Here is a 23,611-nt window from a genome sequence, read left to right on the forward strand (position 1 = left end):
ATTGCTACCTCAATTCTTTCAGATTTGTATGGAAGACTCATCTTCTGAGTAAAACCCAGAGGCCAGCCCTGACCATCATATCTCCATGGCAACCCAGTTTGCTGTCTACCTCACAGCTGGCACTTAGCAGTTCTCCACCAGATTCTCTTTTCCTCTTGAATACTTGTCACTGGCATGCTGTGTATTCCTACTCAACAAAAGACACATTTGTTGTCTCTCCCACTACAGGATGCCAGGGACTCCAATCTATTGTATTGCCTATCACTGCTAGTTTCTCAGCAAGTATTTACTGAATGACTAAATGAATATTCTACAGAATGATAAAAGTTCTTTGAACACAATATGTTCATTTAAACGTCTGCTAAGATGAAAAAAGGTTTTCTATTCATTTTTAAATGGTAAAATATGATATGGTACTTGTAGGAGCAACAAGAAATTTCTATATCAAATCGTTTTAAAATAATCTAAAACAGACTCTTTGTTGTTAGTTTGTGATGTCTCGTAGGGGCGTTGTTGCCCTGTTAAGGGTGACTCCATCTAAACTCTTTATATATGCATAGGTTTCTATCTGGGGAGGCCTCTGCAGTACTAGTTTTTTATATAACTTTTTCAGAAGATTTTCACTTTTAGCTATCACCTTCATTATTTCCCCCCTCCGCTCTCCTCTCCCATTCCCCTCCCCATTTAACCCTGCCTGTTCCAAAGCCCAGTGCCAGGAATAGGTTACTTCTATTAGAGTTGTAAGCCATTGAGGTCCCATACACCCCCAAATATTACATGCTATGTTGGCCTTTAGCCACTGTTCTTGGTTACCCTCTAGAACTTAACTGTAAGACTGTATTTCACATCTTGAGTCATAGAACATGGAGAAATCAACATGGCTTACAAGGACAGCAGTCTGTGGTTGTGTCCTTCTGGGTTGCCTCTACCTACAAAGATTGTTTTCACATATACATTTCTTTGTTCTCATATCTTTGCACCAGGTTCAGCTGTGGCTGGGTAGGAGGAACATTACAGGCAGGGATGGCTCTGAGAGGCTATTGCCTGAGCAAAATCCTAGTGGATCAGTTCTCACTATCAGCACCAAAACTCAGGAGTCTTGGGTACTCCAGAAATCAAGAGCTAAGAGGGCCACTGTGAGATTTAAGAACTTACCTGATTCTAGTAGATGATTATGGAAGCCCAACTTGTAAACCACAAGGTAAGGAGAAGCACTCCAAGTATGAGAATTAAGAGTTGATTTAAAGCCAGCTGTGGCAGAGCATGCTTGTAATCCTATGCCTTCAGGGCAAACCAAAGGAATCCTTGAGAGTTCAAGAACTGCCTGTTCTATATAATGAGTTCTAGATCAGCCAGGGCTGCATAATTAAAACTTTGTCTCAAAGTAACCAAAACAAAACAATAAGGAGTTTATACAAGTCAAAATGGTAATGGTTACAAAGAGCAAACATGGGAATCCTTGTTGCCCTGTGTTCCTGAAGTGGCATCCATAGGCTTGGATTTCACAGGCTGAAAAGAATTGAAGAGGTTACAAGACAGTTGTTACTGTTGTGTAGACCCATGATTGGTGAGAATGAATATAAATCATTGGTCACTTAAGTCACACATTCCAGCTGAGAATCACAGTGATGAGGAAAAGGCCTTTATTTGAACTAGCTATTATCTATCCTGTTAAGCCAGAATGAGCTAGTGCCTGCAGCCACCTGCCTCATGGCCATGGCTGTGGAATTTTATGGTCTCCTTGGCATGGCATTTTGAATCCTTTCTCAAACTGGCTATTTATTCAAAATCAAAGATGACATTTTGTGAACCTCTAGTATGTATGAACTGCCAGTTATGGGACAGGAGCTCTGTGGATGGGCTGTGGGCTGGCTGAAACCATGTCCAGAAGTAAAAGCTTTTCTTGTTTGTATTTTCACACATGTGAAACTAAAACAACAGAATCCAGGTGTCTCTGAGGAGTCAGCCTCAGGAAGCAGGTCTTATATCCATCTTCTTTGCCATAGTGAGATGGTTTTCTTTCTAGAGGGACAGGCAGTGGTTCACATCATTGGTGATGGCAGAAACGACCTGACGAATGTCTCTTTGGAATTTTTCCATTTCTGTGACTCATATAGGTGGTTCCTCTCCCACCCCCAGTTTATTCTCTATACAGGTGACATGCAGTCCCTTAGATTTCTCTTGCCAAGTTACAGTCATATTTTTGGTCTGGGCTCCTTAGGCAGTGATTTCCAGGTCTTCACCACTGAATGGATTATGCCTGATACTCTCAGCACCTTATCTGCAGACAATACACTCAGGTGCAGGAGAAACTGCAGGCTATGGTATCTTAGCACTATTTCATTTGACTTGGATTCTGTGTGCTTTGCCTAAAGGACCTTGATGGCACAGAGCATTGGCCATCCGGGTCCTTGAAAGCATCATTTTAGGAAATTCTTCTCTGAAATGAATTAGGCCTATCCTGAATCTTGGCCTGGACTTCCAAGGCCAAGTTAGGTGCAATGTCGATTGGGGACTGTTTTCAGGGCAATGTAGTCAATCATGTAGCAACTGCTTACCTCATAGTATGGGAATCAGCTAAGCTCAGTTCCAGATGTATTTAAAAGGTATCAGAACTTGTATCTTTTATGGTTCTTACAGGTGAGAGAGCTGGTAAACATAAGATCCAAGTTTTACAAGTGACCAAATTGAAATCAGATTACCTCAGTCTCAGAAATTTATCAGAAGCACATTTTTCTTGCCACCAGAAGAGAGGACAAATGGCAGGAAATGTAAAATTTGTGCATTACTGTGCCTCAACACATGGCTAACAGAAATTAACCTGTCATTGTGTTTGGTTCTATAAACGTTTGTACTTTAAGAGGCAAACATTCCACGAAAACATAGAAAGAATATACCCAAATTGAATTTCTAAATGTTCTGTATCTTACGTAAATAGCTCAATTCTTAAATAATATCTATGTGTTTGTTTTTAAAGTTTTCTTTCAATTTAGAAAAGTAATGGGAAATTCAGTTATGAATCTCCCAAGTACTTCTATTTCTCCACCGTGCTAAAAGGTTATCTATTTGTGCATCCTAGAATATCTTAATCACATCAAAGTGAAGCATGGAGCCCAGATGCAGAGGCATTGTTTTAAACTGTTTTGATGTATGAATTTCTCTGAGAATGAAAGATTACTTAGAAATGAATTGTGATCCCTCACAATCACCTCTCTCACTATAAACTATATAAGAAATTTGATGTTATAAACTTTTAGATCTAGTAATTATAAGTTGCTTTTTACAAAATAAATGTGGAGCTTTTAAAAACTAAGCAGTATCCCTAGAACGACAAGTCATTTAATTAGAAATTATATCTTTCCTGTAATATATGTGTTATAAAAAGCAGTAGCTAGATACCTTCTGATGGTATAACTCACCATGGTAAATCCTTTGTTTTTGGGGCCTAAGCTTTAGAGCATGAATATTATGCTCAGCTTTGAGATCTGTATTTTCTTACATACCTCAATTTAGCCCCATTCGAAATCACTTATTTTCAAAATAAATTGGGTTTGCATCATTTGATATATACATTGATTGTAACCATCTAATACCTCTCATCGAGTGTTCACTAATCCCTAGGTCACTCACTTTTATGCCCTTCCTACTAGTTTGACTTAGGAAATGAGTTTTGAATTACAGATTCATAGTAGCTTAATAAAAATACACAGAATCCATCTACTGAGTTTTTCTTTCTGTCATCTTATAAGATATTAGCCATTCAAAAATATTTACGGGCACAAGGATGAGGGCACATTGAGAAGAAAGCTCTGATGCACGTGTGAAACATTCCTATCCTCTCTGGGTGGACAATACCTCCATTCATTGCCCAGGCTCTAGGGAGTATGTTCTTCCTTTCTTCCAGGAGTGTGGGTTAGCCAGAGAAAAACAGAAAGAGAAAAGGGCAGTACAGTCCTCTCTAAATCATCAAATACCATGTCAGCTGACAGGTCGGCTTGTTCTCAGTATATATTTATAAAGATGGAGAGTTGTACTATGTTCTAAGTAGCACATGGCAGAGTAAAAATCTTTGCTTAATTTTTTATACAACTCAGTTGGATAACAGTTCATCAGAAACTCTCAGGTTCTTTTTTTCTTGGTACATATAGTATTCTGTAGCTGTCTTGCAACATGAGTAGGTATCTCTTAGCAAGCTGATTTTTCAGTAGCCTTTAACATGTCAGTGAACCCTACAATGAGCAAATTGTTTGCCAAAAGTATATTTTTCTGTTTCTGGGATTATAAATATATGTTTATTGTGTATGTTCCAACTTGTCTATAACGTCACATGTCTACATATGTGTTATTTCTTCCTTTAATATTTACCCAGTAATGGTGGGAATTTGCTGTATGAAGCAATTGTCTATGGATTGATGCCATGTAATATGCTCAAGAATATTGGAATCTCTTGCATATAGCTTATCCACACCTTGCTTGCTTCACTATAAACTCCTTAAAGGAAGTGATTCACTTTGTGTCACTCCTAGACCTTGCATACAATCTCTGTGTCATAAATTCCCATCAAATGTGTGTCAGGTGAAGGATAACACTCTAGGATCCCTCTGCATCATTCTCTTCAGACTTCCATTGTAAGTTCTGCTAAGTAGCTTGGAACTTAATTTTATTACAGGAGATAAAAACATCAGATTAAAACTACCAAAGCAAGAATATATAACTGTTTCCAAACAGCAGACAAGTGTAGTTTTACTATTGATAAATCTGGCAGTGTTTTCCTTCAAAACACAGAAAAAGTTTAGAGCACATCATGTCAGCCACTAAGTGTTTGGGGAAGGGGGGAGGCCCCTTTCATTGGGTAACTCATCACTTGAATACATGGTGAACTATAAAGGACCAGGTCCATGGAGAAGAGCATACACAAACCCCTTTGCAATCAAATTGGATGATGTTCAAAGCCAAAAGCTCCACTTTTTTCCAGAACTTGAAACAAATACTGGAGTTGTCGCAAACCAAAGGGAAAAATTCCCCAAGGAGTTTGCTTCCTGCCCACAACTGCTCATTTAGACTGATCCTGTGTTGACATGTGTGCTGCCAGCTCCATACACTGAAATCCCAGGTGCTGGAGTTTCAGATCTGTACTTTGGGGGAAGTTTATAATCTGGTGTCATCGATACAAAATACCTTCCCATTAGAGTCTAGAAAGATGTTGCCTTTGCTCATTTATTCTGACATAACAAAATACCATAGATCAAATATCATCTAGATAATAGAAATTTATTTCTTATAATTCTGGAGATTGAGAAGTGCTGGCAGATCAAGTGTCAGATGAAAGCATACTTCCTGGTACATGCTCAGTACCTTCTTGTTGTATCCATGCACAATGGAAGGGATATGGGGCTTCTTTCTTTTTTTTTTTTTTTGCATAAATGTGCGTGTGTGTGTGTGTGTGTGTGTGTGTGTGTGTGTGTGTGTGTCTGTGTGCGTCTGTGTGCGCGTGCGCACGCATTAGAGTGGGTATCCATGAATATGAGTACATGGGCAGGTCTGTGTATGCATGTGGATGCCAGAGGTTGATGTTAGCCATCTTCTTCCATAGATGTCTCTCACTTGAGGCAGGATATCTCATTTGAAACCAAGCTCCCCAATTTAGTTATCTAACCAGCCAGCTTGCTCGGAAGATCCCTGATCTCTTTCCCCAAGTGCTGGGATTATAGATGTGGCACTGTGCCCACCCAGTATTTATATGGGTACCGAGGATCAGAATGTGGTTCCTCACCCTTGCATGGCAGGCAAGTGTTTTACTCACTCGGCCGACTTCCCAGCCTCTGGGATTTCTTTTATAAGAGGACAATCATAGTCACAATGGCTCAACCACCATGACTTAATTGCCTTCTGAAAGACCATTTTTTAATGTTTTACCCTGGAGGTTATAGTTCTGAAGTTATTAATTTGAGGAATAGATGTACATACAGATCATAGCAGATTTCTAATGGGACAATTCAACTGGAATTCTAAAATTCATAGATTCTGTTATCTTATATCCTTTCTAGGGTGGGAAGAACTTAGGTGGAAACTTGATTATTTGATAATTTATTAGTTGATAATAGTTAAGGCTGAATAGATAAGACATATAAATAAGTAATAGTCTAAGAGTGAATGACTTCTATATGAGCCTTAGTAACATTAATACCTTAATCCTATCAACTTATTGCTTTAATTAATATTTTCTTTAAAGATTTATTATTTTATTTTAAATTATGGATATGTGAGTGTGTCTGTGTATATGTGTGTCATGCATGCTCAGATGTCCCTGGAGGCCAGAAGAGGTATTCAAATCCAACAGGGCTGGAGTTATAGGCAGTTGGGTGCTACCTGATGTGGGTGCTGGGAACTAACCTAAGGTCCTCTACAAGAGCCAAATGAGCTCATAACCACTAAGTCACCTATCTACCCACCCCAGTGTGTATCTTTTTTTTTTCTTTATTTCTTTATTTATTTATTTATTATGTATACAGAAGAGGGTGCCAGATCTTATTACAGGTAGTTGTGAGCCACCATGTGGTTGCTGGGAATTGAACTCAGGACCTCTGGAAGAGCAGTTGGCGCTCTTAACCTCTGAGCCATCTCTCCAGCCCCAGTGTGTATCTTTTATCTGAAATTTAAGACAATTTTACATGTGAAGACCTAAAACATATACCTTTAAAGGTGTGGAAGAGCTATATATCTAGCCATTAAAGACTCGTGGTCCTCTCCATGAGGTTGAGTTGTTGTAAGGAGATATCTTCCCAGTCAGAAACTATAGTTTCCACTTTCCATGCTGGAAAACAGACTATTATAGACAAAAGAAGTATGAATGTCAGTGGTCCATGCCATTCTGAGACATGCCGAGGAGGCAGATGAATCTCTGCCCCACCTTCCTGTTGTTCTAAATAAAGAAATTTCTGAGGAAGTGCGACCACAATACAGAAGGAGCTTGAGTCTCAAAAAAACATGGGTAATAGGCAGGGGGAAGATAAAAGGCTGTCAAACTTTGAGTGTGCACAGAAGTTTCAATTGTGGGCAAGAATGCACTGTTGTTGTTTGAAATCAGTGGGAACTGAGGGCTTGACCTGCTCCAGCAGTAAGCAACACTTTGGCAGATATAGGTATTAATTAAACACTTGGTAGGAGACCTATTTTTTGTTTTGCCAGAAGCTTGGAATTTTTTGTAGAAAAAGCAGAATCACACCAACATGGCAGTTTGTAGACAAAATGGCACATATAGCCCCTGATTGCGGACCCATTCCTCTCCACTCTTGTGCTTTTCCTAAATATTATTAAGCTCATTCTAGTTGTTCATCTCTCTTTATTCCACCCATCTTTCTCTGCTCTTTCCCCCACTCTCTTCTTTTTTCTTCTATCACTTTTCCCTTTACCACTAAAAGGTTTATTTTTCTTAAAAACAATAGCAAATAAAATCTGTACCAATTTTTGCTCTGCCTCATATACTGCCTAGGGGATAATGTAATATTTTAATGTCATTTTTCTAACTTGAAAGGACAATGAAGGAAGAGGAGAATAAAAATTATGTGGACTGAGCAGGTTGTATTTATGTATTTAGGAATACATATACACACATATATATATAAAGATTAAAGGAAAAGAGGCCATGAATTCGAGAGAGAGCAGGGGGAGTGTGTCAGAGGGGTTGGATGGAAGAAAGGGAAGGAGAAATGATGCAACTATACTATAACTTTAAAAATAAATATTATGCAAAATAATAATAAAAATATAAAGCTGGGACTATGGTACTGGAAATCAAAACAATTTTCCTTTAATCTGTAGGAAGATATTTGTAGGAAAGAGTAGCACAGGGTGAGTTATAACTCTCTGTAATACTGACACATACTGGACACTTAGCTGGGTTCTGAGATACAGCAACCACTGTTCACCAAGTGAGACTGTTTGAGAAGTTGAGAAGTGGAAACTGGTTAGGAGCAATGTAAGCAGCTCTAGCAATTTTGGCTGTGCAGCATCTCTTCCCGTTAGAGTCATCTTCCAAATTGACAATATATTTTCAACTAATGCAGTTTTTGGCATCGTTCTTATTTTAGGAGTGGGGGGCGTCAAATGTGGTAGCATTAGGATGGCAGTTTTTATGTGCTGATCGCACCTGAAAGTTGAAACCAGATTTAGTGCATGCACAGTGCCAACCATGTGGTAAGCCCCATCCAGTTCCTCGGATATGACCTAAATTTCAAGAGACAGAATGGAACGTGAAGCCTCTACATCCTGTTACCTTATTCTGAATGACCAGTCTCTACTGCTGAGTATCACATATCTGAGTTTATCCTAGCAGATCTTAGTCATTGTCACTTGTGCAGAAGGACCCATAGAGCTTTTATATTGACTGAATTCAGGATGGGCTCAGGCATGCTTCCTGAAAATGGAAGCCATGTTTCCTTCTGGGCACAAGTGTAAATTGCAGTTTGAACGGCCTGCTTAACACTCAGGTGTGGATGGCTTGGAGAGTTCATCCATAATGAAGCCACAGACAAAAGGCTGAATGAAGATTTGGGTGTCTCTCACTGTACTGCAAAAGCAAGGACTGTGACTTCTCTGCAAATTAGTCTATTTATTGCAAATGTGTTATGGGAAGAAAACTTAGGTCATTATTCTAATTTGTAAGCATCATTTATTTGAGGCACTTATAAAAATATGCACTGTATCAGTGTATGTCTAGTGCCTCCCCTTCATTAAGCTTCTGATTAACATATGGCTATAATGCAGCTCTGTGGAGTTGTCTAGCTGCTAATAAACCATGAAACGCAGAATACAAAGCCGCACATGTGCAGGCTGAGCTAATATGTCTTTCCCCAAAATCAGTAAGTTTTTCATCTAGATTCTTTTCAATTACAGACATTGATTGTGTCCTCATGGAAAGAGCTGGTAGTTTCAAAAGAATTCTGCACTGTCTGTGTTATTTCACCAACATAGCAGAAACAGGCAAAATAAACAGAAGGTTTGCACTTGATGAAAAAAAAAAAAAAAACCACGGGGGAGATTTATTATGCCAATGTAGAGAAAAACTAGTCTGAAAAGTTTCATCATCAAGGTTAATTTGTATTATATAATAGGGATACCAAAATAGAGCTTGGGGAAGTTGTGATTTTCAGCCACTTTAGCATATTATTATAGCAACAGTAACTGAAGTGAGGGGAAATCTTGCTGAGGAACGGGACACGCCGTAAATGACAGTGAGTGGCTTCACCCGCGTTTACTGGATCACCCTGTTTGAAGAGCTGAGACAGAGCCCATGTCAGCACTTCCATTAGAAGCCTGTACTTGGAAGAATTTGGAATCAGGCCAATAAAAGATCATTCTGAACTAAGAGTTGGCACAGGAAACTTCCTCCCATGAGCAAAAGTTGTTTTCATTATTTCTTCTTCATCATTGTCTTCTCCCCCCCCCCTTTGAAAATTCCATAAAACTTCATCTGGTTGCTTTTAAGCTTGGATATCTGAAGTAAAAGTTGAGTATAGGAGAGCCAAGCCAGTGGTTTGAAGACAATACATCTTTTGTCCATCTGGGCAGAATCTGTATTGCGTATTTTATGTGGAAAAGCCATGCTATTCTGTGGGAGCACTTAGAGATGGAATAAAAACTAATTTCAAAAGACCGCACAGTTATTGGCTGTAATAATGAAGTTGAGAGGAATCAAATGGGAGTATGAATTATTTTATTTACTTCTTATTAATTGTACACATTGCTTCATAGCTATTTACAAAAACTACTCTTCACAGCATTTTTGCCTAGTTTTACATTCATACTCTTTTTGGTGTATAATTTACATACATTAAACTATACCCATTTTAAGTATTCAGTCCTGAATTTTGATAAATGGATATCGTAATTAACATCAACCGCAGTAAGATTTCAGAGCAATTTCATTCACACTGAAAGTTCTCCTCTATAGGGTAGAAGAAATTTACCCCAGTCCTGACATACCTCAGTCCAACACAACTACTGTCCTGGTTTGATAGTACTATTAAAAAAAAAAAAAAAAGATTGCTACACATCCAAGAGTACACATCTGGGTATATACACATCTTTATCCATGTGTGCTTTTCTTATTCTTAGGAGGAGGACTGTTGTCTTGTGATGAGCTCTAAATGGATCCACCCAACTGGTTTTCCAAGTTACTGTATCATCTGCCCTTTCTACCGATAGTTGCCTCCCAGTCTCCAAGTCCTTTTCCCAGTTATCCCAATGATATCACATTGGGTATATTTGCCATGTGTACATCTGCTTTAGTGAGTTGGGCTTTTTTCCTCCACTGTTTTTTTAAAACTATGTGTTTGTCTTTTTATTGTTAAGTTTAAACCTTCGTGATGTATTTTGGAAAATAGTTCTTTGCCAGATGTATGTTTAGCAAATGTTTTTTTCCGAATGTATGGCTTCCTTTTCTTTCCTTGTATTTTTTATGCCAAGGATCAAATTTAGAGGTTGGCACATGCTAATCACATGTCCTACTTCTGAGCTATAACCTTTGGTCCCTTTTTACATTTTAGTGCTATTTTTTAATCAACAAATCTTTCTTTGATATATATATATATATATATATATATATATATATATATATATATATATATGTTTTCTTGTCAAGGTGCTTTAAGAAATACTCACTTAATCCAAAGGGTCTAGGATTTTTATTTCCACATTGTTTTACAGCTGTGGCTGTTGAAAGAAAGCATGGATGGCGTGTTTGGCTAGTGTGAATAGACCTCCCCAATCTTTTTTCTTACCTATATCAGTGTATAATTCTTCTAACAGCATTAATTAAAAGGCTATTCCAAAGGCATTAGCTTACAGTGACACCTTTTCGAAGAACATTTCGAATATCAAAATCAAACATTAGAATAGTGCTATAGTAGTAAAACCAGCATAGTGCTGACAAAAACCCTAGATACATCAATAAACGGATGAGAATTAAGAACCCAGATATAAGTCTACACATCCATGGCCACTTGATTTTTTACAAAAAGGTAAAAATACACACTGAAGTGGCGGCGGCGGGGGGGGGGGGGGGGACGGACGGGACCCTCAGCATCTTAAGAAATGGTGCAGGTCAAACTGGGTGGCTGCATGTATGTCTTAGTTAAGGTTTCTATTGCTATAAATGACACCATGACCATAACAACTCTTATAAAGGAAAACATTTATTTGGGGTGGCTTGCTTTCAGTTCAGAGGTCAAGTCCATTATCATTATGGAGGGAAGTATGGCAATAAGCAGGCAGACATGGCGTTGGCAAAGTAACTGAGAGTCTTACATCTCGCAGGCAATAGGACATGGTCTGAGACACTGGGTGGTATCTTAAGTATAGGAAACCTCAAAGCTCACCCCACAGTGATGAACTTCCTCTAAGAAGGCCATACCCACTCCAACAAAGCCACAACTCCTAATACTGCTACTCCCACTCCCTACCAGATTATGAGGGCCAATTACATTCAAACTACCACAATGTATAAAAATAAAACTAGATCCTTATCTCTGTTACTGCACAAAATCCAACTCCAAGTAGATCAAGGACTGTGCCTTGATAAGACATTATACCCTGAATCTGATAGAAAAAGTAGGGAAATACACTTAACAATTGTAGGCACAAGAAAGGACTCTGTAAACAGGACCCAAGTAACACAGGCATTAAGACCAACAATTGACAAGTGAGATCAGGTAAAAGTAATTCTGTTAAACAAAGCACACCATAATTTAAGTGAAGAGACAGGCTAGAGAACATTTGGGCAAATATTAGTATCTAGCATATACAAAAAGTTAAAACCTGAGGTCAGGATGGTCTGCCATGGGCCTGCTTATGGGTCTCCTCGTCCTGCTCCATCTGTCATGTGAGTGCAAATATCTTTTCATCACTCTGATTACATATTGTTTGGGTATAAAACCAGACATAGACTGGCTGGATCATAGGGCAGTTCAATTTTAATTTTTAAAGGAAACTCCATATTGTTTTCAATAATCATAATGGTGCCCTACTGCCCAAGGCCAGAGACATCAAGCGGCCTAGTAGGTAAAATTCTCCCTGCCCCAAGTCTAGAGACCTGTGGTGAAGCTGTGCTTGTCTTTCAGGGTCCTCCATCAGCTATCCTTGTTCTTAAACCTAGAGTATTAATACTAGCTTATTAATAAGTCTTCAGATAAATTAGGGTACATTTTTTCCTTTGCTTTCTTAAAACTTATTTTAACCTTCTGACTTTCCATGTTAGTTTTATTTTAAAAGTATGTCCCATAAAGCCTAGAAGGTATATCTCAATTGGTAAAATGCTGTAGAACCATGAGGATCTGATTTTAGTCTCCAGCACAAACATAAAAAAATTGAATGTTGTGTAGTGTGTGCTGATAATCCCAGTGTTTGGGAGACAGAGACAGGAAGATCCCTTGAGCTCACTGGCCAGCCATCCTAGCCTACCTGAAGACTGACAACTGAGGTTGACCTGTGGCCTCCACATGCATGCACACACAAACATGTGCACCTATGTGCACACATATGCACCCACATGAACACATACCCATGAGCACACACATCTATACATACAAACACATGTTTCTCTGCTGTATTGCTGACAAATAAAATATATATGTACATGTATTTTGATGTACAGTGTGATATTTTAATTTATATTCAGCTTCCCATATTTGATCAATACTAACAACCCAATGTATGTTTTAAAAATTTTGCTGAATGTGCACAGCATATTTTCCTTGCCATTACTTTCCAAATAATTCAGCAGGTATTTATGCAGCATTTGCATTGCATTATAGTAATTAGGAGTGATGTATATAGGACAGAGGTTATAATACAAATACTATGCTGTTTTATAGACGGTCACTGAACATTTCAGTGTTGGAATCTGAGTGTCCTAGAGCTAACCCCCTGTGGATATCTGGGGCAACAGAATGTATATATTGCCAAGTGATTAAATCAAGCTAATTAATATATCCATTGCCTCACATACTAAATACTTTTGTGATGAAACCATTTCAGACTTATTCTCTGTATAATCTTATTAACTCCAGTCACAGTCCCATGCAATAGATCTACAGAGTGTAGTCATCCCAACTGAAGCTTCATACACTGTGACCACATCTTCATTCTCTTCATCCTTAGTAATACCACTATGTTCTGCTTCCAAGTTTAGCTCTTATGAGGTTCTACATGTAAATGAGAAATGTGGTATTTGTCTCTATGTGCCTTCATTTTAGCATAATGCGTTCCAGGTTTATCTATACTAACAAAGACAGGATTTGTTTGTTTAAATGACTGAGTACTATTCTATGTGTATATACATACACATATTGATGGGCATTTGAGTTGTTTCAACATCTTGACTGGAGAATAATGCTACTGTGAATGTGAGTGCAAACATCTTTTCATCACTCTGATTACATACTGTTTGGGTATAAAACCAGACATAGACTGGCTGGGTCATAGGGTAGATCAATTTTAATTTTTAAAGGAAACTCCATATTGTTTTCCATAATGACTATGCTTTTCACACTCCTACCAAAGGTGTAAATAGCTTCCATTGACCTATCCAACACTTCTTAGCTTTTATTTCTTTGACTGGAGCCATCCTAAAAGTATCAGGTGATGATAATTCATTGCTCTTTAAAAATCTTATTTTGTGATGACCAGAAATATTGAGCATATTTTGATATAGTTATTGGCCACTTACATATCTTCTTTTGAGAAGTGGCTACTTGGGTCTTTTGCCTACCTTTAAAGTTAGATTAATTGGAGTTTTGTTATTATTAATTGTTTTTCTATGTTTTATTCTTTTTATTTTCTTTTGTTAGTCTGAGAATTTCACACAATGGATTTTGCTATCTTGCCAGATTCACCCCCACCTTAATACCTACCCAATTTTGTATCCTCTTTTAAAAACAAAACAAAACAAAAAACTCTTTGTGCTTCCCAAGTACTCTTGGCTTGAAATTCTGTAGCTCTTGAGCCAGCCATCACAACTGCTTTGAATTTATGTGTGCAACTGTCCAGCTGTGTCCAGAAAACATGGTTTCCTTGTAGTCATCCACCACCTCTGGCTCTTATCTTTTTGCTCCCTCTTCTGTGATGATCCCTGAGCTTTAGGAGGAGGAGGTGTGATATAGATTGTCCCATTTCTGGTTAAGTACCCCTTAGCACACCTTGAGAAGTTACAGATCTCTGTGTTAACTACCATTTAATGTATAAAAAAGGCTTCTCAGGTAAGAGTTGAGATATGAACTAATCTATGAGTACAATAATTAGTCATTAGGAATGGGTTTAATACTATGTCCACTTAGTAGAATGATAGTAGTAGATTCTCCCCTAGAGCCTATGACCTACCTAGCCACAGGTTTTGGGCACTGACAATGATGCTAGTTTGGGGTTCCATCTTGTGGAGTAAGCTTTAAATCCAATCAGAAAGTGGCTGTGTATTTCCATGATATTCATGCCAGTACTGTACTAGTGAGCACCCCTGCCAGAACTGTCTTTATTGTAACCTATAGGTTTCACAGCTGGGAATTGATGACTACTTTCCTTCTTGGTTAGTATGCATAGCACCTTCTATCGCTGTGAAAGCTAACCAGTGAAGAAGAAGCTTCCAGGGAAGTACCAACTTGATTTCTCTGTGTTCTGTGGTTGATGTATGTGGTGTCTTCAGTAATAGGGTCTTCCTGTCAAATTTGGAAGTCTAACCAAGAGCATTGGCAATAGCTTATAACGTTGGGAGGTCACTACAAAAGAGGTAATCCCTTCCTGGCATTGGACTTTTTATTTCTCAGCCTGTTATGTTAAGGAATTTCATTACTCACATATTTTGGATATGAACTACTTATAAGATATATGCTTTGCAAATATATGACTTTTATTATACTGAAGTACATTTTTCTAAACCTGAATTGTTAGTTTTTAACATGGAAGGAGGAAGACTCTTGTTAAATCTTTTTTGAGATAATTACGTGAATTTTTAAACATAAAAAAGATTTTTGTTAATGAATAACAGTAGAATTAAGTGTGGTCTGGATTTGGCCCATGGGTCAGACTTAGCCTTCTGCTCTGTGTCTGATTCACATGATTTTAAATATTCATATGTTAATATGATATGTCACTTTTATTAATTTTCCCATTTTGAAGCCTTCTTATATCTCATGGACAATGTCTCCTTTTACATGTGTGTATGAGGTGTGTGTTTAGGTGTTTGTATATGTGTACTTATGCATCCAAGTGTGTATCAATGTGTGCATATGTGTGTAGAAGATGGAAGAAGTCAGGTGTCTTACTTATTATTGTGACAGGTCTCTCACTGAACTTGGAGCTCACAAATTCAGCTAGGAGGGTGGACCAGCAACCCTAGGGACTCTCCAGTCCCTACATTCCTAGAACTGAAAATACAGGCACATGCCATGCCTGGCTTTTTACATTGTTGCTAGATATTCAAACTCAAGCTTGTATGCCAAGTATTGTATTTTAATGCCTGAGCCATCTCTCCAGCATCCACAATCCTCCTCTTGATCATAGCATATGATCCTTTTGATTCACTGTTAAATCACTATGCTAGTATTGAGCATTTTGATTGTGCTCATCAAGCTTACCAGCCTGGAATTTTTTTCTTGTAATGTCATCTGCTATCAGGGTAATTCTGAGCTTATAAAATGAATTTGGAAGTACTCCCTTATCTTCAGATTTTTGAAAGAGTTTTGGAATGACTAGTATTGTTTCCTCTCTGAATGTTCATTTTGAGACTTTCAATTTCTTAAATAATTCATTGGCTCTCCAGAAGTATGTTGTTTAATTTCCACATATTTGTGAATTTCCAAACTTCTTCCCCTTAAAATTTCCTAGTCTCCTTTCATTGTGGCTAGAAAAGAATGAGGATGTGATGTCAGTCCTCTTAAATTTGTTCAAATTATTTTTAATGACTAAATCTATGATCTATCCTAGGGAGAATCCTGATCTTGCATACCCTTGAAAAGAATGTGTATGCTCTTATTTGATAGAATGTTCTATTTATGTTTCCCAGGTGTCTTAGATCTAGAGTGTTATTCAAGTCTTCTGCTGTGTTGACTTTTTGCCTGATGCACTTTCAGTTGTTGAAGGTCAAGTATCCAAGTTCCACATCAAATCTTATTGGCATTTGTTCCTCTCTTAAGATCTAACAGTTTTTGTTTTATGTATATGGTTTTTCAGAAGTAGGTAGATAGATAGTTATGGTCATTACATCCTCTTTATAAAGTGTTTCTTTTGTTATAATTTAACGACCTTTTATTTTTCTTGTGGCATATTTTTACTTGAGATGTAATTTATTTTATATGGTATAGACACCTTTGCCACCCTTGTTCAGTCCCTTGGGTTGTCATTTGATTGGAATGACTTTTTCTATCCATTCACTTTCAGATATCTATTTTAAAAAGCTAAAGTCATTTTGTGATAGGACATATGAATTTTATATTGCTTATCCAAATGAGTCTGTGGGACTTACCTGGAATTTAGATCTGAGGATACCTAGTGGAAGGGTCTGTGGGTAACATCTTAGAGCTGAGGTTTGGAGGGTGAATCTATAGACACTTATTTGTAGCCTAGAGATATGGAACCTGGCCTGGCACTGGGGCAGGCTCGGAGTCTGGGACTGTCCATCTAAATTTTAAAGTTAGCATCACTTTCCTCCAAAAGCTAGAGAAATCCCTTAAACATATTATTGGGCTGTCAAAGTATCTGTGGACAAGCTTGTCAAGAACTACATTTGAATGTATTAAATTTTAGCATCTATGAGAATATTATATCCCTACTTAGGTTTTCTTTCATACATATGAGCAGTGATTTATAAAATTCATTACTCAGGTCACATATATTATTTCCTGAATTTTCCCTTAATTGTTTGATGGCATTGTAACATTTTCAAGCTTTGTTGTCAGGTTTATCTTGAGTCAGAAGAGCAACTGACTTGTATGTCTGTCCTCAGGCTTTACTCTAACTAAATTCACTTTATAATCACAGTAGCCAGTAGCTTATTTTTTCTAGCATAAGCATTTAAAGTTCTAAATTTCCCAATGTGTGTTGCTTCTGATTCATTCCATAAATTTTGATTTGCTGTTTTATTTTCAGAAATTCAGTATATTTTCTTACTTATTCTGACCCATGAGTTACTGTGAGCATGTAAAAATTTTGACTCCATGATCTCTTCTTCTATAATTATTATGGTTACACCCACACCCACACACTACTGAGCCCCTTTAGTGTTTCTCTTATTGACATGTGTTTAGATATGACCATTTGGGACTGAATAACCTATGACGGGGCTCATTCTGAAGAAGACTGATTCTCCTGATATTCATATTCTCTCTCTCTCCCTCTCTCTCTCTCTCTCTCTCTCTCTCTCTCTCTCTCTCTCTCTCTCTCTCTGTGTGTGTGTGTGTGTGTGTGTGTGTGTGTGTGTGTCCAGCTATTGATTGCCTGTAATCAGGTCTTGTTTTGACAACCATATTGGTGAATTTCATGAGGGCAGCTTCCTTGTCATGTCTGGAAGACACTATCTAGCAGCAAGTGTCCTGGTCCTATGGTTCTTACAATCTTTCTACCTCCTCTTCAACAATGTTACCTATGCCTTGGGTGTCAAAATTGTATTGTAAATATGTCAGCTGGTGCTGGGAGTCACTTAATTCCTCTCCATTGTTTATGAACCTTCCACCCGTGAGTAACTGGTTATGTTTACAGTACCAGGTATGAATTCCTTCCTATTGAGCAGACCTTACATCCAAGTAGGTGGTGGTTGGTTACCCCCAAGATAAAAGTACAACTGTTGCACCATTTTGGATGTCTTGCCAGGCTGGTGATGTTTGTGATTTGTAGGATTTACAGATGGATAGGACTATTGATTACTTTTCTGAGATGTAAGGCTCTCTCTGAGGACTAGCTTTCATAGTATCAGAAGGTTGTATGCAAGATGCCATGGTAGAATGGTAGTGTGATCATGATAAATCATATGACCGTCAAAGTATCCATGGCTTTTCTAATATCATTCAACTTTTTCTTCTATACCCTGAAGTATCTGTAATTATGACAAGCTAAGATTAGCAAATTAAATTTCATAGGACTTTCTTACAGTGTCTTCCAGTATCATGCTGAGAGTGATTTCTACTTTGGATAATATCTAGGACTAGGGTTGAAATAATTGGGGCAAACTGTGACACTACTGGTTGGTGTAGAAACAGAGGATGGCAAAGCATTACATGAAAGCAGGTAAGGCTCATGACCAGGAAATTTGAGGCTAGTAAATGAAACCTTACATTAATACTCTGTGAACAATATTGGAAGTTGGCTCCAAGACACACCGGTAAAAACAAGGCATTGAGAAAACATAAAATAAAGATTAGGACTGTCAGTGAGGGATAATTCCCAGCTCATTGCTTAGTAAAAGCCAAATAGGTTATCTAGAAATGTCCAAGCTAGGCAAACTGTCCTGAGAAATTCCAGAAGGGGTGATGTTTCCACACCTGTTTCTGCTTGCCTGTTTGCTGCACACTTACTATTCTTCATTGTACTTTCAAGGTAGCATTCTGAACTTCTCAACTTTCAAATATTATATCCTCTACAGGACATCCTTGGAATGCAGCTAGACTTCTTTTTTAAGTGAAAAATGAAGTTTTAACAGAAGCATGTCACTAGAACAAGACATATCAACATAATATTAGAGGTTTATAGTAAAAACAGGAAATCATACTGTTTCATTTATTTATTCATCTGACAGAGTGATGGACCTCACTGAGGTTCCTTTCTAGTGCATCAGGTATCTAATATTCAAACAAACAAAGCAAAGTAACCTGCAAAGGAAATAAAATGTTTTGAATAAGGATTTTTTGTTTGTTTTAGGGCATCAAACCTACACATAACCTATCAAAATTCGTTTAGGTTAGAATCCATGCAAAGAAAGGCTGAGTAACTCTTGAAATTTCTTGAGAGGGAAGAATGTAGATGAGTAATGAAAAGGCTTTAAGGCAGAAATATAACAGCATTCATCAGACATCTAAAAAAAAAGCCTTTCTTTACAGAAAATGGAGGCCATTAGAGAAAAACCACAACTAGACACAATGCCCAGATCAATGGAGCATGGGGAACCCAGCCCTGAGTTCTGAGAGAGGCTGGAGGGGGAAAAGGAAAGGAGAAAGTGATATAATTCTAATTTAATTAAAAACATATTTTTTAAATTATAAAATTAAAACAATACTTACACAATGAAATAGGAAATATTCACCAGAAACACCCAAATACCCTGAACATTAATGCATCTTACAATACAGAAAGGGTTATATTAAAGAGAATTAGACACATCAAATAATAGTAGTGGAAAATTATTAGGTTCCAGAATTTGAATTGTATAGAACCAATGTGTAACTTCCTCACAGGTTAGAAGTATTCCATTCAACCTTTAGAAACCAGCTCTAAAAATCACAAAACAAACATGAAGTAAGAAAGAACACAAAACAATTAAGAAAGAAAGTCAGACCCTGTATTCTGGGAAAGTATAATGCACCCACATCGCAATAGCAAGCACGCAGTTAGAGTTCCTAATATTTTATATATTATTGGTCATGTTCTATACTTGCTTTAGGCATATGGTGTGATATTCTCCAAGTCTCTTTGTCCAAGCCATACCATAGAAAAAAGGAAGGAAAGAAGAATTTTCAAAGAAGGAAGAAGAGGAGAAGGAAAAAAGAAAATCACCAACTTTTGAAAAGATTCATGGATTAAGAATGATGGGTGAAAGGAGCATTCTAGCTAGGGTGTCCAGCTTACTTGAAGTCATTGTCCTGGACTTTTCCAGGATTATTTAGAAGGATCCAGACATACAGACTACTGTCTGAATCATGAGTTATAAATCCAGTGTTTTGGTTGATAGGAAAGTTAACTACATGAGGTCAGAATTTAAGAAAATTAATTGACTGGCATTGTGAGATTGTAGCCTCCTGTTTCCTTACATTGAGAAAGATTGTAGCAAATGAACCTGAAGATTATATAAAATTATAAATCATATATTTATTAGTCTGAATTTTTCAGAGAAAGAAAAATAAGAATATAAAGACAACAGTTCAAAGTTATGAGAGAATGAGAAAGAGAGGGAGAGAGGGAGAGAGGGAGAGAGAGAGAGAGAGAGAGAGAGAGAGAGAGAGTGAGAGAGAGAGAGAGAGAGAGTTTTTTTTTAAAGGAAGAGTCAAGTAGCCCTCTGATAACTATTCATTTAAACACTCATATTCCCACTCCTGGGCCAGGCTGAAATAGGTGAACAGCACATTGTCAACAGAGGTCTGGCCGGGTCACCATCTGCAATGGGAATGATCTAATGATAAGCAGGGTTGTTAGTGAGAACTAGGTTATTAAGAAATGGGGGGATCCTGATTGAGTATTATCAATTGAGAGAGAGAGAGAGAGAGAGAGAGAGAGAGAGAGAGAGAGAGAGAGAGAGAGAGAATACATGAACCCATTCCTTTCTCACTTACATCACATTTCCCCCTCAACAGTTCCATATAGAGAGTGATCCCTTTCTTCTTACTATGGTACCAAGTTTTTTAGAGAAGGTGTGGTTCAGCTGTATGTGAGGCTGCTATAGATTGCAAGGTGATGGCCCCCTGGAAGTCCATGAGTTAAACATGAGGTCCTCTGTCTGTTGTGGGAATTTGGCCATTCAGTCTGATGACCGATGGAATGGAGCAGGTTGGCCTGATGGGCGTGGTCTTCTCTGAGGCTACATGAACCTTTAAGACTAGATAGGGGGAGGGTTGAGGCCCGCTTGGACCTGGAAGGCTTCCTGATGCCGCAGCTCAGTGACCTGGTCCAGATCTTTCCACATACCTCCCTGGTGGGCAAAGAGGCAGGGGTGCCATTTTATTCTGTATTCGTGAGTGTATTATATCAATTCATCCTTTAATAAAAAAAAGTCCTGAGCCAAGACTTCGGTGAACTGCTGCATTGTCTGGGTGTTGGGTGTGTGATCCCACAGGGGATTATGGGATACAAGCACAGCCCTCTTTCTTTCCTGCATGAGGTAAGAAGCTGGCTCCAACACACATCTTACTACCATACCAATCTAGCATCTTCATCAAGAGGGCTAAAAAAGATGGTCTGATCCATCATGGTCTAGAACCTCTATAATTGTGAGCTAAGATAAACTTTCCCCCTATAAGTTATTTATGTTAAATTATTGGTGATAGAAAACTAAATAAAACAAAATCACTTCCTTGATGAATGAAGAAACTGAACCCTGGAGAGATTATTACATGGGTTTAAAGGTCACATAGAAAATTACAGAGCCTGGAATAGAATCCAGGTTTTTCTGACCTCAGAATCAATATTCCCTATTTAGTCAGTCTACAAAAACATGAAAGTGTAACTAACTAGCCTATACCATCTCACTTTATACAGAGATGAGTGTGTTTAGAGACTAGGATCAGGTCGCATTCTTAGCAGGAATTTATAGAATTACATGTTTAGAAGTTAAGCAGGTTATTTTCACTATATCATTGCATAAGCCTTTGAGGCTGTCTAGTTTCTACCATAGGAATTACATATTTGTGATAAGATGAGGCAGGCAGTGGCCCTGTGTTAAGAAGATGAATACATTATTGAGTTTAGATCAGCTTCAGCTGTCAAATGACTAGGACTGTATACCCAAAAGGGGGAGGGGAAATGGTGATCTGCTGGACCAGAGTCAACAGGCTGGCTGTAAAATGCCGGACAGTTATTTTAGGCCTTTTTGTCCTGCAACTGAACACTGCTGTTATAATATGAAAGTAGCCACAGACAATGTGTAAGCAAGAGGGGTGTGCCTACATTCTAATAAAACTTAATTGAAAAACAAAAACATGCTGCAGGCTGGATTTGGCTCCCAGGTAGTAGTAAGACAATTCAAATCTAGAAAACCTACACTAGTGTTAGCTCCGGTGAAGGTGTGTGTTCTTACAAACTGGAGACTGGCTATCTTGAAAACTCAATGGAAATGGCAGGGAGGGGAGTCTTCATCTTAGGAGATCGCCAGGGCCAGTGCAGTACAGCGACGCCACTTGGTAACAGGAGGCTCCAAGAGCCCAGCTCAGAGGAAAATGTCTAAAGACACACAGAAAGGACTCTCTGGCTCAGGAGAGGAACTGTGCTGAACTCATGATTCTTCTTAGGTTGTGCCAGGGTAAGAAAAGAAAGAATTGTGTGGAAAGTGAGATACTGAGAACTTCAAAGCCCCTTGATCTTACTTCCTCTCTGTGGGAATATGATAAGGGCACTGGTGCATTGATGAAGGAAAAATAAACTTCTCTTTGACTAGTTATCAAGATATATTCCCTTCTGCTCAAAGTGTGGGTTCTACTTGTAGATGCTACATGCGCTACGTATATAGACTACACACCTGAAGGATTTGCAAGGGCTAAATAAGGAATATGATGTTTCTGATTGGCCAGTAACAGATTGGAGGGTGGCTTAGAGGAGGTGTGACATACTGTAATAGTCATATTAAAGGATACTAAACTTAAAATAATAGGAGAAATATTTCCTTGAAGCTAATAGGAAAAATCAGTTACCAGACTCAAAATCATGAATCTAAGTTGTCATCCAGCTGCAAGGGCTTACGTAGAATGTTCATGTGCTGAGTTTTTCATTATAAAACACAGGCATTACTGGGGATAAATGAGCCAAAATGAGCAAAATACCTGAATTGCCAACCTGGAATTCCATGCCAAAGTCATCTGAATCCAGGTTAATGTGGAGTGGTTTCCTTCAAGTTCAAACAGAATCCAGGTTATTACTAGAATAGGGTGCTTTGCCAGGGGGATGTTTATAAACTTGGATCTTTCAGGTTTCCTCTCAGATTGGAAACAGAAGGAAAGGGAACTTCTCCATTGAATGGTTTTCCCTGCATGTGCTTTTTGTATTCTCTTGTTCCCTGTGCTAAAAATAAAAGCAGTGATGCTCAGCCCCAGAGGGCATGGGGAGCCAGAATCCTGCCCAGGCTCTGGTAGCCAAATCTGGGAAGCAGGATAACTGGGTCTGCCCATGATTGGATATCTTTTGTCTGAATCGTCTGCCCAGCTGGGCCACCTGTTTCCAAACTTGCACATAAGGTTGTGAAGTTTCTGCCTCATGATGTGGTGGTGGTGTTGACATTGGAAGATTGGAGCTAACGTAGATTTCTTGGGAAAGAAGAAGGCTGTCACAAGCTAAAATTCTCCCTAGACAAGTCAACAGGATTCAGGGGCTGGGGTACAGGCTGTCCTCTGGGCCCTCTTCTCGCATCTTCCAAAGTCCTTCATGGTACAGAACTTTGCAGAATGAAGTCATATGATATGACTCAATGTAAGACTAATGGCAGGAGAAAGCTAAATAAGCATATGTTTTATGAAATCCCCGCAGGTGGTAAGAAGAGGGGGAAGGCCTGCCATGCTTGTGCTCCTTTGCCTGCATCAGACAGACCCTTCATCCTCTGCCCCTTTACCCTCCTCCCTTGCCGCTTTCTTCTACACTGTTCCTCCCTTCCTCTTACCAGTTCTAGCATCAGCTTACATCATAGCATTTGCTCTTTTCCTCTGCCTCTCATTCG

This window comes from Peromyscus eremicus, chromosome 2 (genome assembly GCF_949786415.1).
Source record: "Peromyscus eremicus chromosome 2, PerEre_H2_v1, whole genome shotgun sequence".
Lineage (NCBI taxonomy): Eukaryota > Metazoa > Chordata > Mammalia > Rodentia > Cricetidae > Peromyscus > Peromyscus eremicus.